General features: G+C 50.2%; 1 non-coding gene across 1 annotated transcript; it reads left to right on the top strand.

Annotated features, from left to right (window-relative positions):
* The first annotated feature begins 273 nt into the window (after positions 1 to 273).
* Positions 274 to 346, top strand: TRNAK-UUU (transfer RNA lysine (anticodon UUU)). Its single transcript has one exon. It is a non-coding gene; the product is annotated as a tRNA-Lys (tRNA).
* The last annotated feature ends 11,702 nt before the right edge of the window (positions 347 to 12,048 follow it).

Genomic DNA, 12,048 nt, shown 5'->3' with positions numbered 1-12,048 from the left:
CTAACCCTAATCCAACATGGCAATACCGATTTCAGCGCTACTCCCCTCGTCAGGGAGGATTACAGATATTGGTACTAAGAGCCCTTTATATCGATATAAAGGGCTTCGTTTTGTGGATGGGTGCAGGGTTAATGTGATTTAATGCTGCTAAATTTGACATGAACTCATAGTGTTGACCAGGCCACACAGAGCACCAGGTTTCCCCTATTGTTTCCTGCTCTTGTTTTCTTCAGTAGTTTCTCTTCTGCACCAACTTGCTCTTTGCCTTTGTGAGTCTGGCTAGCTCAGTTGGCAGAACATCAGACTTTTAATCTGAGGGTCCAGGGTTAAAGTCCCTGGTCAGGTGATAAACTACTCATAAGGATCCTACACTGTCTTTCTGGAGTCCTCTTTGATGTTCCTTTTTCTCTTCAGGATTTTTGCTTTCCTCAGAAAGGCCTTTTTGTGTGTGGGTTTGAAGGGGCAACTTCCTGACAGCCCCTCTGTCCTTGTAACCTGGAGGAATAAAGGCCTCTAGGCATATAGCATGTTCCTTCCCTGCACACACACACACACACACACAAACACACAGAATATCCCTAAGGAACTAGAATCACCTGCTGCCTTCCCTTTTCCTGCTGGATTCCCAAACGAGGATGCTCTACAGCCCAAACCCATGTCCCCTCTTTTCCCAGTGCCCCTCAATCCCAACCCTCTGTCCCTCCTATGCACACTGCTCCTCACTCCCAACCAGAGCCTACTCCTCTTCACCCTTCTCCTCTGTCCCAGTCCATAGCCCCCTCCTATTCCCAGTGTCTCTCAATCCCAACCCACAGCTTTCTCCTCCTTACACTGCTCCTCAATCCCAACCCACAGGCCCCTTCTCCTCACGCTGCTCCTCAGTCCTAACCCCCGGCTTCCTCCTTCCCTCCAGCAGCAGGTGCCTCAGACTCCCTCAGGAAGATTTTCTTGCAAGGTTTCATGTATGAGTCTGTATGTGGATTTTACAGTATGTTGGAAATATGTTGGATTGCTTGCCGAAATGATCACTTTTGGCTGGTGTTGGATTCCCAGTCTCCTTGTTGTCAGGGCAGGAGAAATAAAGGGTTGTTATCCTTGTTGTGTGAACTGAGGGCAGCCCAACTGTGCTTGGCAGACCCCGACTGAGGGACTCACCCTCAATTCAATAGCACTCACTAGGCAGGGGACAGGGGTTCCAAAGCCAAGTGGGCTGGGCCCTGGGTCCTAATACTAAAATTTAGGGGTTAGATCAATGTTAGGACAGAGTGGCAGTGAAGGGATGAGTGAGTCCCTAGACAACATAGTGAGTATGGTGCCTTCTTATTTTCCCCCTTTTCCACCCAGGATGCCAGGTGAACTCTACAGAGGCACCTCTGGGCTTGCACTGACTAAGGACAACAACTGTGAGTGGAGTGAAGAGCAGGGATGGCTCATGTTAAAGGACTCTTGGTGGCTGGACTTACGAACCGTAGAGAGAAGGACAGTGTCCAGCTTATTTGGGGGTGGGTCTTTTCCTTGTAGTTTAGGTTTATGAGTTTGAGCTGCTGACATGACTTCTGCTAACCCTGGGCTTACATTGCAATGTAGACATATTCTGAGAGGACATCTATACTGTGATGAAAGCCCTGTGGCCAGGCTGGCCTGGATCATCTGACTTGGACTCCTGGGGCTCAGGTTGTGAGGCTAAAAACTGCAGTGCAGACATTTGGGCTCAGACTGGAGCTCAGGCTCGGAGACCCTCACCCCTCATGGGGTCTTGGAGGCTGGGCTCAAGCCCAAGTGTCTACACAGTAATTTTATAACCATGCAGCACAAGCCCCACAAGCCTGAATCAACTGACCCAGGGTTTGAGAATAGTGACTTGGGTATGTTTATGACAATGTAGACATAATGCTATGCTATGTCCAGACTGCAATGAATCACTGAAGGCTGCCGCATGCCAGCTCAGGCTCCCAAGGCTTTGGCTGTGGGGTGGTAAATCTGCAGTGTAGATGTTTCAGCTCAGGCTCAATACTGGGCTCTGGGCCCCCTCAAAGTTGGGAGGGAGTTTAGCAAGCAAAAAGGTAAAACTGCAATGAAGTATTAACAGTGATTTCCCTGCACCCCCCCTAGTTTTGTGAGCTAGTTACATACCAATTCACTGTTTGGAAATCTGAATTTAAACTGAAACATTAATACACACTTTAAAAGCTTATACAGTGTATGATAAAATATGTGTGTCTGAAAAAGTATAATAAATTTGAAAAGTATGAACATAGACTAGCTTCCTTGCTTCCTTATACAGCTGTTTTTTATGATGCCAGTGCATTCATTTCGGTGGTGTTGGCCAACCTATTAATTTCAAATAATGATTTGTAAGCAAAGTCTAAATGAGCTCTCCCTGACAGCTAGTGATGAGCTGGGGCTGCAGGGAAAGGCTTCAGGGCTATATTCTATTTACATTCACACCTAATCTACCTAGGTATCCAGCAAACAGAGCTGTGTTGTCCTAGTGATAGATTTTGGATGGGGTTGGGTTACAAACCACTTGAATGTGGGGGAAATGGGGGATGAAATGTTGTTCTTATTGTTTGAGTAAAGGGCAGTAGAACTGTACTTAGCCTGTGATGATTTGAAGGCATCAAGAGAGAGGGTGGGGACCTGTCCCTCTCCACTGTTTAAAGACAGAGCTGATTAGGCTCCATAGATAGTCTTTTGTTCTGTTAAGTGACCACTGCAGCTGAAATCACTGACAATCAGGTCTAAGTGCTTAGTCCTGTTGTGGGGACAGTGTTCCTGTGGGACAGCGTTTTTGTGGAAGAGACAGCCCAGACTGCACTAGCAGCAAGGTTCCCCCAATGAGAGCTGAGCTGAAATCACTGAGAGCTGGTGGAACCTCAAGAGACCAACTCGCAGAGGTCACAGTGGCAGGTGGCAGCAGAAGGTGACTGCGCAGGGCCACTGGCAACAGAGCGGTGGAGTGAACGGTGGTACAATGAACAGCCGTGGCCAGAGCAAACAGTGAGCAGCTGGAGGAACAAGCAAAGTGCCTTCTTGTCCTCCACCTGGCAGGTGTACTCACGTGAAAGCACCTCTGAACTCTGAGTCTCCACTGACCAAGGACAACACCAGTGAGTGGAGTGCAGTGGAGGGAAAAGTGAAGGGCATGTTAAATAAACATTTGTTTGTTGGACTATATTTTAGTCACTTTGCTCCAGAATGCTAGATTTGTGACTGGGAATGGAAATTTATATAAATATGTTTCCTAGTAGGCCAAGATTTTTAAAATGCATTATTTGCCCAGGTTGTTATCTCACATTGTTGCTATCTTGGGAGGTCATTATATTGGGGAGTTTCTGTACTAAACATTTTTATGATCATTCATTTTTACATAAGAATGGTCATACTGGATCAGACCAATGGTCCATATAGCCCAGTACCCTGTCTTATAACAATGGCCAATGCCAGGTGCTTCAGAGGGAATGAACAGAACAGGTATTCATCAAGTGACCATCCCTTGTTGCCCATTCCCAGCTTCTGGCAAACAGGCTAGGGACACTCAGAGCATGGTATTGCATCCCTCCCCATCCTGGCTAATAGCCACAGATGGACCTGTTCTCCAGGAATTTATCTAGTTCTTTTTATAATCCTGTTATAGTTTTGGTCATCCCCTGGCAAAGAGTTCCCTGGGTTGACCTTATATTGTGTGAAGAAGTACTTCCTTTTGTTTTTTTTAAAACCTGCTGCCTATTAATTTCATTGGGTGACTGCTAGTTCTTCTGTTATGTGAAGGATTAAATAAAATTTCCTTATTCACTTTCTTCGCACCAGTCAGGATTTTGTAGACCTCTGTCATATCCCCATTAGTCATCTCTTTTCTAAGCTGAAAGTTCCCAGTCATTTTAATCTCTCCTCCTGTTTCATACCCCTGATCATTTTAGTTGCCCATCTCTGTACCTTTTCCAATTCCAATATATATATTTTTAGGATGAGTGACCATTGTACACAGTATGCAAGATGTGGGCGTACCATGGATTTATATCGAGGCAATGTGATATTTTCTGTCTTATTATCTATCCCTTTCTTAATGATTCCCAACATTGTTTGCTTTTGTGACTGCTGCTGCACATTGAGCGGATGTTTCAGAGAACTATCCACAATGACTCCAAGATCTCTTTCATGAGCGTTAACAGCTAATTCAGATGCCATCATTTTGTACGTATAGTTAAGATTGCTTTCCAATGTGTATTACTTTGCATTTATCAACATTGAATTTCATTTGCCATTTTGTTGCCCAGTCACCCAGTTTTGTGAGATCCCTTTGTAGCTCTTCGCAGTCTGCCTGGGACTTAACTATCTTGTATAGTTTTGTATTATCTGAAAATTTTGCCACCTCACTGTTTACCCATTTTTCCAGATGAATATGTTGAACAGTACTGGTCCCAGTACTGACCCCTCAAGGATACCACTATTTATCTCTCTCCAATCTGAAAACTGATAATTTATTCCTACCCTTTGTTTCCCATCTTTTAACCAGTTACTGATCCATGAGAGGACTGCCCTCTTATCCCATGATGGCTTACTTTTCAAAAGTCAATTTAAATTAAATACATTTTTTAATTATTTTTTTTTTACAAATCTAGATCTGTTATGTGTTTTGGTGTAACTTGCATTTTCCTTATGTTAAATTTGCATAATCCTAACAAAACATTTACTTTATTCATATCTCTTTTATATATCTCATTGGACCTGACACCCCCCCCTGTAAATTCGAACATCCCCCCTAATTTCAGTTCCTGGGGAAACCACTGTTTCTAAGCTTCTATTTTTCAGGCTGTGAACCAGAACATCAGGAGAGCTGATACCAGCTGAAGAGTTATAAAATACCATGGTTATAGTGTCGCGACAAAGTCTGTGTTGCATGTTCTGTGTTGCATGTTCTGTGTCTGTCTCTAGTGGTGTCCTGTGCTAGCATTGGGTCCAGAAAAAAAAAAGAAATACTACACTAGACAGGACAAATGTCTTTTCCTCTCTCTACTTCCCACAAGTCCATCCAACTTAGCAATCATCACTTGTGCCCAAAAAACTTTGCTCCCCAGGGCATCAGGTTTATTTTTTGTTAGGTTCTCTAATAGTCATTTTGTTGTTAATTTTTGTTATTGATACATTTGTATTGTTAGTTACATTTGCTTATATTGTTAATTCCACACTTTCCTCTATGCACTCTGGTTCTACTCCCCCAAGCCCTAAAGGGTAGTTCTTGGGCCCTCATAACTTGTTAAACCTTGGCCCATAATTGTAGGGCCCCATCTTTCAGGTCCCCAGAAACTTCTTGAGAACAACTGTTAAAAATAGGTGATTCTGCAACACTTTAGCAACAAAATGTTAGTTTAAGTCCAAATCAGCTTAACCTTGCATGACAACTGTGGTCCTCCTAAAAATCTTATTTGATGTGTGTGCTTAAAAAGGTCCTGACTTCAGTAACTTTTATTGTTTGATGGCTATTGCTGCATCAAACTTGGTCCTCATTTTGTCAATGTACCCAATAATTGTAATGGTTTTATTGTATTCCCAATTATTATAACTATAATTGTTTTCATTTATGTGTAGGTTATATCTGGTGTTTAGTCAATTGTAATAAGTTTAGTTATATTCACCTAGGTATAATTATTTGGTTTGTTTGCAACAGATCACCTTGCCCTACAATGTCAACAACTACTGTAATGGTCATAACTCAAGGGGCAAAGTGTTGTAGAAGCAGCCCACCTGGTCAGCAGTTCTAAATATAATTTTTCATCCCCTCATTGTCCTATTAGTAACCCTAACTGTTATGTTGGTTCTGCCTTAAAACAATTACATAAAGTGTGACCCATTCAATACCCCTGGATTGAAGGGTCAAAAGGGGGACAATGTAGAACTGATAAATGAAATTGTTTTTAATTTATTAATGTAACTTCTGTTCACCATCCACACTACACTTGCCTACACTGTAACTTCTGTTCCATATTGTAATTCAAACCCCATTTTAAAACACTCACTCCATTTTGTAAAAGCTTCCTCCAACCTTCATTTTTGCAAACCCTGCTGTAATCTTTTTCGTTTAGTTTAGATGTGTGAATGAGGTATGTATGGATGACGGAATCAACCTCCAGCCCCAGGCTGTCCTGATGAGATAAAGTTCAAATATCAACGGCTGAAGACCTAGACAACAGCCCTAAACAAAGTAAGAAGCATCCACCCTAAAAAGAAAAGGACAACAGAACAACAGAAGGAAGATCCAAGCCAGGTTCAAGGCTGAAAGTCACACCTGCAATTGGTGGGTGATCAATCCAAACCCAGAGGCAGCGTGACACAGCAAGACCTATAGACTTTGAATCCAAACTAAAAGCCTATAAAAAAGAAGGGTGAGATGAGAGACCCTGGGTAACATTCTGCTGCCAACATGGAAGGACATCAGTGCCTGCCCAACAGAGATCCAGCTTGTCCTTGTGCCTGGCTTTCCTGGCCAGTTAGCTGCCACAAGCTACGAACCCAAGCTGTGTGTGTATAGGTATTAGATATAATGTGTGTGTATAAGAATTAAGATATTAGTTATTAGTCATAAATCAAATTATCATAATAAATGTGGTATCTTTGTCTTGCCCCCTGAAAAGATCCCGTGTAGTTTTGTCTGTACAACAGGGGGTGAGGCACTGGGTTCCCTTCCCAGCTCTGCGAGGGGACTGGGGAGCGGCCGTTCCTCCTGGGTCGTAGTGCTGCCTTCCCTCCCCAGCTCTGCCAGGGGACTGGACAGCGGCAGTTCAGGTGGGAGCGGGACACTGGGTTCCCTCCCCAGCTCTGTGAGGGGACTGCGGAGCACCCCTTCCTGCGGGGGTGGGGCGCTTCTTTCCTTGTTCAGCTCTGTGAGGGGACTGGGGAGTGGCCGTTCCTGCAAGGTTGGGCTCTGGGTTCCCTCCCCAGTTTCTGCGAGGTGAATGGGGAGTAACCATTTCTGCAGGGGTGGGGCGCTGCCTTCCCTCCCCAGCTCTTTGAGGGGACTGGGGAGCAGCCATTCCAGCGGGGGCAGGGCACTGCATTCCCTCCTCAGCTCTTCCAAGGGACTGGGCAGCGACAGTTCAAGCAGGGGCGGGGCACTGGGTTTCCTCCCCGGCTCTGCGATGGGACTGGGGACCGTCCGTTCCTACGGGGGCGGGGCGCTGCCTTCCCTCCCCGGCTCTGAGATGGGACTGGACAGCTGCTGTTCGAGCAGGGGCGGGTCACTGGGTTCCCTCCCCACCTCTACCAATGGACTGGGGAGCGGCCATTCCAGCGAGGGAGGGGCACTGGGTTCCCGCACCATCTTTGCTAGGGGACTGGGGAGTGGCCGCTCCAGTGTGGTGGGGCGCTACCTCCCTCCCCGGCTCTGCAAGGGGAATGGGGAGAGGCCCTTCCAGCCGGGGGGCAGGGCGCTGCCTTCCCTCCTGAGCTCTGGGAGGGTACTGGGGTGCGGCCATTTCAGTGGGGGAAGGGCTCTGGGTTCCCTCCCCAGCTCAGCCAATGGACTGGGGAGCTCCCATTCCAGTGGAGGAGGGGCGCTGGAGTTCCCTTCCATCTCAGCCAGCGGACTGGGGAGTGGTCATGCCAGCGAGGGCGGGGCGCTGGGTTCCCTCCCTGGGTCTGCGAAGGGACTTGGGATCGGCCATTCCTGCGGGGTCGCGGTGCTGGGTTCCCTTCCCGGCTCTGCGATGGGACAGAGGAGCGGCCGTTCCTGGGAGGGTGGGTCGCTGCCTTTCCTCCCCAGCTCTGCCAGGGAACTAGAGAGCGGCCGTTCCAGCGGGGTCAGGGTGCTGCCTTCCCTCCCCAGCTTTGCGTGGGGATTGGGCAGCGGCCGTTCCAGTGGGGGCGGAGCACTGGGTTCCCTCCCCGGCTCTGTGGGGGAACTGGGGAGCAGCCTTTTCTGCGGGGGCGGGGCGCTGGACTCTCTCCGGCTCTGCGAGGGGACTGGGGAGCGGCCGTTCCAGCAGGAGGCAGGGCGCTGCCTTCTGTTGCCGACACAGAGGGTGCCCGAGGCAAGTAACAGTGGTTTGTTGCCCAGAGTGCGAAGCGCCAATGAACACACACCAGGGTGGAGAAGCAAGCAAAGTTTATTTGAGATCTCAAAGCGGTGCAAGGAGACGAATGCCTCAAATCATGCACCACTACACAAGCTCTGCCAGGGGATAGGGGCAAGGCCGTTCCTGCCACGGCGGGGCATTTTCTTCCCTCCCCAACTCTGCGAGGGGACTGTGGGGCTGCCATTCCAGCGGGGGCTGGGCTCTGCTTTCCCTCCCCAGCTCTGCGGGGGGAATGAGGAGCAGCCGTTAATGCGGAGGCAGGGCGCAGTGTTCCCTTCCCGGATCTGAGAGGGAATTGGGGAGCAGCTGTTCCTGTGGGGCCAGGGCACTGCCTTCCCTCCCCACCTCTGCGGGGGGACTGTGGGGCCACCATTCCAGCGGGGGCGGGGAGCTGCTTTCCCTCACCAGCTCTGCGAAGGGAGTAGGGAGCAGTGTTTCTGCGGGGGCGGGGTGCTGTTTTCCCTCCTCATCTCTGCTAGGAGACTTGGGAGCGGCCGTTCCTGCGGTGGCGGGGCGTTGTCTTCCCTCCCCAGCTCTGAGTGGGGAATGGAGAGCGGCCATTCCCGCCTGGGTGGGGTGCTAGGTTCCTTCCCAGGTCTGTGATGGGCCTGGGGAGCGGCCATTCCAGCTGGGGTAGGGCGCTGCCTTCCCTTCTCAGCTCTGGGAGTCGCCTGGGGTGTGGCAGTTTCAGAGGGCCTGGGCACTGGGTTCCCTCCTGTCATAAACAGATGGTAAAGGGTTTATGTCTCTTTTACCTGTAAAGGGTTAAGAAGCTCAGTGAAACTGGTTGACACCTGACCAGAGGACCAATGGGGGGACAACATACTTTCAAATCTTGGTGGAGGGAATGCGTTTTGCTTTTTGTTTTGTTCATTGTTCGCTCTTGGGCCTAAGAGGGACCAGACATACACCCAAGCTTTCTCCAATCTTTCTGAATCAGTCTCTCATGTTTCAAAATAGTAAGTATAGCCAGGAAAGGCAGATTAGTCTTATGTTTGTTTTCTTAACTTTTAAATGTGTCTTTTGCTGGAAGGATTTTTACCACTGTTTGTTGTAACTTTGAATCTCAGGCTAAGCTGGGGGGAGGTCCCTCTAGGCTACATAAATCTGAATACCCTGTAAAACATTTTCCATCCTGATTTTACAGAGATAATTTTTACCTTTTCTTTCTTGAATTAAAAACTTTCTTTTTTAAGAACCTGATTGATTTTTTTCCCTTGTTTTAAGACCCAAGGGGATTGGGTCAGAACGCATCAGAGATTGGTGGGGGGAAAGGAGGTGGGGAAGGTTAATTCCTCTTTGTTTTAAGATCCAAGGAGTTTGGATCAGTTTAGCATCTCAGGGTAACCCAGGGAGGGGAAAGTCTGGGGGGGGGAAAAGAGCAGGGGGAAGGCTAATTTCTCCTTGTGTTCAGATCCAAGGGGTTTGGGTCTTGGGTTCCCCAGGGAAGGCTTTCAGGGAACAGGAAGTGTGCCAAACGCTATATTTTTGGCTGGTGGCAGCGTACCAAATTTAAGCTTGTAATTAAGATTAAAAGTGATCATGCAGGTCCACACTTTTTGGATGCTAAAGTTCAAAGTGGGGAAAAAACCTTGATACCCCCCCAGAATGGACCTTGCCTGGGCAGACTCGCTGGGGGAAGTGCACGGAGGGTCAGAGGATGCTGAATGCTCCAAGGAGAGACCCAGGAGGTGAAGATGTGTGAGCTTCTTGCCCTAAACAAGTCTGCTCCAAGGGAGAGGAGGCTCCTCAACGTCCTGACTGGCTTGGTGGGGAGCAGTTCCAGAGCATCGCCTGGGGACTCCGTGAAAACTGGTGGCAGAGGTGAGATGTACTGCACCCCGTGAATGGCGGTGCTTGCAGTAAGTGACTGGGGAGCAGTAAAACAAAGGGGGGCTAATGAGGACCAGGTGTGCTGAAGGCTCAGAGAGGGACGGTTTCAGGGGGCGGTTAACCTCTGGGAGTGTGTGACCAGCGAGAAGAACTGTTGGAGTAACAGGATCCCCCTGAGGACTGCAGCCAGCAGTCTCAGGGGTGGAGGAGCTTGCCGCTCGACTCTGGGAGAGAGGATTTTTGCAGTAGCAGGGTCCCCCTGGGGATTGCAGGAGCAGTCCCAGGGGCGGAGGAGTCTGCAGCTTGACCCTGGCAAAGAGGTGGTGACCACGAGAAGGGCTGGCGCACCAGGGGTTCTTCCTGGAAACCATGGGGGAGCCAAGAGCACACAGGCCTGTGAGTCCAGAGCCACTTGGGAACGGTGACGTGATGGCCTATCACCATCTCCTTGAGAAGGACATTGTGATCCTGTACACAAAGAGAGGGTTACGCACAGGGAAGTTCACCAAGGCACAGTTAATCATGAGTGGGAAGAGAAGGACACGTCTGAGGAGCAGATTCCTGACCCAGATGGGGTTACAAGAGGATCTGGGAGCAGCTGGAGCAGCAACCAGGCATCCCCGAGAGTCTGGTCCCCAACTAGACGAGGATCTTCACAATCGGGTTCCCCATCAGGGGATCAGAGACGGATGGGATGGGAGCAGAGTCTGAGAGAGCGAGAGGACCTTGACAGAGAGCAAGATCCTGAGGAAAAGGGGCAGGAAAAGCAGCAGCAGCATGGACTGGGGATGGTGGAGCTGAGAGAAATAGGGGTCTTCCCAGTTGTCAGTGGGGAAACACGCCCGGGGTGGCGAAAGCCTGGGACAGAGAGAACTGTGGTGGTGCAGCAGCAGATGCTGAGGGGCTGTGGGACCTGGGTGAAGGTCCCCAGGGTGAAGTCCCCCGTCCTGCATATGGCCTGGATCCCTGTGCAGACCCAGGAGGGGTCTGGCTGGCTGGTAGTTGGGGTTCTCCAGGATATCAGCTGGGAGGCCCTGCTGGAGGGTGACTGTGTCTCTTTGGGACAGGATCAAGGCCCTGCTCCTGTAACGGCCAAGGGTTTGAATTCAAATCCAGGGAACCAACTGGCTAGGATGGAAATGGTCAGTGAAAATGAAAATAACCTTTCTGGCAGGGAGGAGGGGCTGCTGGGCTCAGGATACCTGTCTACCTGTAACCAGCCCCCTGGGGGGGAGTGGGAGAGAGAGATGCTCCCTGCCCCCCTGCACACTGGAGAGGGGGCTCATGCTGACTCTGATGCTGTGATCAGAGCAAGGAGCTCGCTGCCTGCCCCCACTGGGCGAGAGATACTGGGGCATCCCTGGGAATGCTGGTGGGTTTGAATTTGCCCAGGTCACTGGCTAAACTGACCTCGCTCAGTTTGGCCCCTCCAGCTCTACCGGTGCCCCTCACTCCTGATCCGCAGGCCTCTGGACTCCCCACTGAGCTCCCCAGTAACTGCGCTGCTGGTGCCCCTCACTCCCGACCCGCAGCCCCTGCTATACCAGACTCACAGTTCTGTTGGTGCCCCTCACTCCCAACCCGCAGCCCCCAGGGCTTCCCCCAGCTCTACCAGTGCCCTCACTCATGACCCGCAGCCCCCTGACCTCCATCAACTCTGACGGTGCCCCTCACTCCCGACCCACAGCCCCTGGGCTACCCGCTAATATCCCCAGTCACTGCGCTGCCGGTACCAGTCACTCCCGACCCACAGCACCTGCTATCCCAGTCCTGACATCCAGAATCATAGCTCTGCTGGTGCCCCTCACTCCCGACCCGCAGACCCCTGGGATTCTCCTAGCTCTATTGGTGCCCCTCACTCCTGACAAAGAGACCCCTGGGATCCCCGCTAATCTCCCAAGTCACTGCTCTGTTAGTGCCCCTCACTCCCAACCTGCATCCCCTGCTATCCCAGTACTGATCTCCAGACTCACAGTTCTGCTGGTGCCCCTCACTACCGACCCGCAGCCCCCTGGGTTCCTTCTAGCTCTACCGGTGACTCTCACTTTCAACGTGCAGCCACCTGGGCTCCCCGCTGAGCTCCCTGGTCACTGCGCTGATGGTGCCCCTCACTCCCAACCCGCAGCCTCCTAGGTTCGCCCCT

The sequence above is a fragment of the Gopherus flavomarginatus genome, chromosome 7, assembly GCF_025201925.1.
Source record: "Gopherus flavomarginatus isolate rGopFla2 chromosome 7, rGopFla2.mat.asm, whole genome shotgun sequence".
Classification (NCBI taxonomy): Eukaryota; Metazoa; Chordata; order Testudines; family Testudinidae; genus Gopherus; species Gopherus flavomarginatus.
The sequence above is the reverse complement of the archived record's forward strand: the minus strand, read 5'-3'. Positions and strand labels throughout refer to the sequence as shown.